Source organism: Lathyrus oleraceus, chromosome 2, assembly GCF_024323335.1.
Source record: "Lathyrus oleraceus cultivar Zhongwan6 chromosome 2, CAAS_Psat_ZW6_1.0, whole genome shotgun sequence".
In the NCBI taxonomy this organism is placed as follows: Eukaryota; Viridiplantae; Streptophyta; class Magnoliopsida; order Fabales; family Fabaceae; genus Lathyrus; species Lathyrus oleraceus.
Window position 1 is genome coordinate 228,229,078 of NC_066580.1, and position 4,782 is coordinate 228,233,859.

The 4,782-nt window shown below is 33.3% G+C and overlaps 1 long non-coding RNA gene across 1 annotated transcript; it reads right to left on the reverse strand.

The window, feature by feature from the left end:
- Positions 1 to 2,128: 2,128 nt before the first annotated feature.
- Positions 2,129 to 4,051, reverse strand: LOC127118971 (uncharacterized). The gene is made up of 3 exons (XR_007802502.1): positions 3,795 to 4,051; positions 2,671 to 2,774; positions 2,129 to 2,339 (listed from the first exon to the last, which is right to left on the reverse strand). It is a non-coding gene; the product is annotated as an uncharacterized LOC127118971 (long non-coding RNA).
- Between the last annotated feature and the right edge of the window lie 731 nt (positions 4,052 to 4,782).

Sequence of the window (4,782 nt, forward strand, 5' to 3'; positions counted from 1 at the left end):
AACTTGACTTATGTACCCTAATGGTGGGCCCACAGCTTGATATGTATTTGAGGAGCTTTGTGATTGGTTTAAAACCCTAATCAAGGATAGTTAGTGTTCAAAGGCCTTGCTTGGTTGACTTTTGGATTTAGGATTCATCAAAACCCTAGCCATTGATCTTGGAAGGTCATGAATCGTGTAGTTTACTTTGAGGGGGTAGAAACCCTAGTTTCTGACTATGGCATCATCATCAGTGGGGTATACATTCAAGATTGAGGTTTCATTTGATTCATCTGGTCCATTATGGATGGTTCATGGGCTTAGCAGATTAGTGGTCCTGATTCATTGGTTGGTATTCATCTGGTTTGATTCTTAGCATGGAATATTTCAGAGGCATTGTGGTACATATTCAACTATCTATAAGAAAATACACCTTTTTGACAACTATTAAGTTTTGGTCAATTGTTGACTTTTTGGTCAACCATCTAATCAAAGTCATTTTCCAACCGTTATCTTTTCAATACAAGACATACCCATGTCCATTTCCAGGTTCACTTTAAACCACCTTGAATCATGTTTATTGTCCTTCTTTTAGACCATGGTCATCTTATACAATGCATGAACTTTTCTTTTTAACCAAGACCTAATTCACATTCTAAATCTCATGTTCGTGACCATTTATAAACCTTGATTCATTGCACCATTCATTTGATTCATTTTCACATCATAACCATTTTTGACCATGCCTATTCCAAAGCATTCACACGATTCATTTTACATCAAAAGCCATGTCCATTTTTAAATCAAGTTATGTTCATTAACCATTACATGGACAATACATCTTCAAATTTCATTCACATTTCCATTACAATCCCATTTCCAATTTACATTTCAATTCTAACTTGACCTTGCATATTCCAAATTACACCATTTCAATAACATGAACCATTCAAACATGACCATTAAATTCTTTTTCAAATCTATTCAATTTCCAAATTTATTACATTCAATAACCAATTTCAAACCCCATTTCAATTTACATGATTACATTTTATTCAATATCATGCTTCCACCTCTTACAAATTAATTCGCAAAACTTATAAAGAAAAATCATCATTGACACCAAATTCCATATATTCAATTTCACTATCCATGTGCAAGTTTTGATCAATTGCTAAGGCCTTACATTCCAATCCACTTTCTCATCTATTTTCTCATTCAACCAATGTTTTATTTCTACAATAAAAAACCAAACCAACCAAATCGAAACCGAAAAAACCGTAAACCAAACCAAACCAAATCGAAACCGAAAAAAAATGCATTTAGTTTGGATGCGTTTGGGTCATTTTTTAACAAAACCGCACGGTTTGATTTGGTTTGCGGTTTATATTTTTCAAACCGAACTAAACCAAACCAAACCGTATTATGTTACAATCCAAACTTCAATGATCCCATATCCTACCCAAAACTCAAACTTAGTATACCTTAACCTTACAATTAAAAACGATTTTCTCTTACTCACACTTAGAGTTTCAATTTCAACCTTCTTAAATCTCTCATAATATTATCACACATTCTTATCATCTTCTTCACCATGTATGTTTGTCTTTTCTACTATAATATTTTCTCTCTTATGTTCTTTCTTTTTTATCCTTTTATGTTACTATTTTCTCTTCCAATTACATTTTTATCGCACCTTTCTTCTCAATCTCGCATCTCTTATATTCTTTTTTTCATCTTCTTTAGTCTCTCACCTCATATGTTTTTTATGTTTTATTATAATTTCTTTGATATTATTTTATGCTACTATTATATATATGTTTTTTATTCCACTTTTGTCTAATCTAACTTTTTGTATATTGAATGCGAAATTTTTGTCCAAATATGATAAGTTTTGATGTTATTTAGTAATGTATGAATTACTAAACACAAAGTTATGTTGTTCTCTATAGGTGTATGTATGACTTAATAAAAATATTGTAAAAAACCAAACCAACCGAACCAATCCAAACCGCATTGGTTTGGTTTTGTTTGGTTTTATTACTAAAAACCAACTGAACCAAACTGAACCGCATGCTTTTTTCTTTTGCGATTCGGATGATTTTTATCGTCAAAACCATCCAAACCGCACCGCGAACACCCACGTACATGTGTTTATCAAATTTTTAATTATAACCTTTGTTTCCAAAATGCGTTACACAACCATTTTCAATTTCAATCCTAAAACTACATTACAAAATCTCAATATTTTTCATGACAACACAAAATCTAAGGGCAATTCGAGCATTCCATGAGCTGCCCCAAATCCATGTCCAAATCCATATCCAAATCCATATCCATATGCTTCCATTCATCACGGCCTAGCATTTCAAGTTTTACACAATATATAAGTCCAAGCTATAACCAAGCATACATATTAATAGATTAATCACATTGCGTTCGCAATCAATTTCTAATACTAATACATATTAATACATGATAATGACATTCCAAATAACAACATAGCATTGCATCTTACTTTACAAGTAGAATTTTAATTTGAATAACGTTAAGTCAAAAAATATACTCATTGCATTTCCAATTCGTAACAGTGTTCTGAATTTCATTTCAACTAAATTTAACTTGAACTTCATTTCAACTAAATTTAACTTGAATTTCAAAGTAAATTCCAAGAGAGTTTCAGTTAAATACATTGCATATGCATCGGTTGAAAGGAGAGCTGCCACTTTTTCTTAGCAGATTGAAACTCCCTCCATGTTTTCATAGCAATACACATCGTTCTGCAACGCATTTTCCTACATACATCATAGTACAACCAGAAAAAAATCTCAGTATAGTGCTAACAAGCAAACTAACCAATTTCACTAACTACATTAAGTCTTCACTTAACATTATTACACTGACTGCAGACCTAACCAATGATATTCATTAACTCCCTAACTCAAATGAAAAACCATTCTAAAACCTATAAACAAAATTTCCAATTTTTCACTACACACTTAAATAACTAACAAATTGTTCATTTTGCAGAACAGTAGAAAATTTCATTTGAAATCTCACTTGAATTTCATATTACATTTCATTTCATGTAACTAATCCAACCAACTTTTTAATTAGTAACTGACAATTGAATTTACGATTAATTTCGGATGAATTTGGATGGTATTCAAGACAGAATTTTGAGTTATAAAAGACAGGTTATCATTCGTTCAGGGGGCACCACCAGTATCATAACAAAAACTCAAAACCACTTTTCACTCTCTCCCTAATAACCCTGAAACTAAACCCCCTCAACTGAATAACTGAATTAACAACTGATAATTGTTCCTAACAACCTAACTAAATTCTAATAAACCACCACACTCCAACAGAATTTATAACAACTCATTGAACCTGCATAACTCCATTGATAACAGAACCTTCAGGAGATTTTTTTTCACAACCGATAACAACCTCCCAAAACCACTGCTTCCAAAGACCCCCTCTAACCTCCTCAATCAACCTATGAACAGAACTGAAAACCCTCCATCTTTCTCCCCTTAAAACCCTCCAAGAGCTTCCATAGCAGAACCTGAATCTCCATTAAAGACACCCTAACAACCTCTCCCAACAACCATCTGCTCTGAACTGAATCCACAACATTCAACCTTCAACACTGCAAAACCTTCAATCCAGAACAACTCTTCAGCCACACTTCTCTCACCACAACGAATCCACAAAACAGAAGAACTCAAGAGAGGAAGGGGAAGGAAAGAATGAAGACTGTAACAAGAAGTTAGAGATAGACCGAGGAAGGAATAACAAGAGGAGCTTACCGTAACTCCGTGCAAGCTACGTCGCCATCTTCATCATAAATCACGAGCGCAACAACGCATCAAACGACCGCATCACCATCGACGACGCGAAAACAAGACTTTGGCACGGAGGAAGTCACAGCAACAGGATCCAAATGCCGACGGCGACGGCTTCTTGTTATGGACATCAACATGTACTCCTGCCGCTTTCGTGTTACGGTGTGCATCTACTTTGAATCCATGAGCTTCTTTAGGCAGGTCACGGTTCTCGATGAATCCGGTTTTGGCATATGGAGTTGTTTGGAGCTTGGGCCTTTGACCCAAGCAAGATGTTCATTTCATACCATTCCCTCCGATTATAACACCCCCCGGCCCATTAATCTTTCCCTAACCCCATTTAATCCATGTTAATGAGTTTAATTTATCTTAATTTTGTTTATGTTTTAATCTTGTTAGAATTTAGGCAATTTTTGATCTTGGTATAAAAATTAGGATTTTTTTGTTTTTGTTAATTAGGATTAATATTTTGTTGATAATTAGATTAATCCATAGTTAGATTTGATTAGGTGATCAAGTTATGATTAAGTTGAGTCAATTCCTTTAACTTGATATTGCTTTCTTTTTTTCAGAATTAATCTCATAATTGATTAGCCATGCCTTGTTTTTAATTTTAGTTATTTGTTGATCTTGTTTTGATTTTGTTCATGATTTGGATAATATGATTAATTGTAGATTTTCACCATAATTCGATTTTAGGTCAATTTTCCATTTCGATTCGTATATCACATTATGATTGTCATGATCATGTTCATTAAAGGAAGTTGTGATTTAGATTGTAACTTCCCATTTCTTAGTTTGATCCTAATCCATTTTGTTGACTTTATCCATGATTTGTGAATATTGACTATTTTACCCCTAGGGTTTAAAATAGCTTAATTTGCATGCTCTCTTAGTTTGTGACATGTAGAGATGTTATAACTATTGATTAATCCTTTAGGTTGTTGTATAT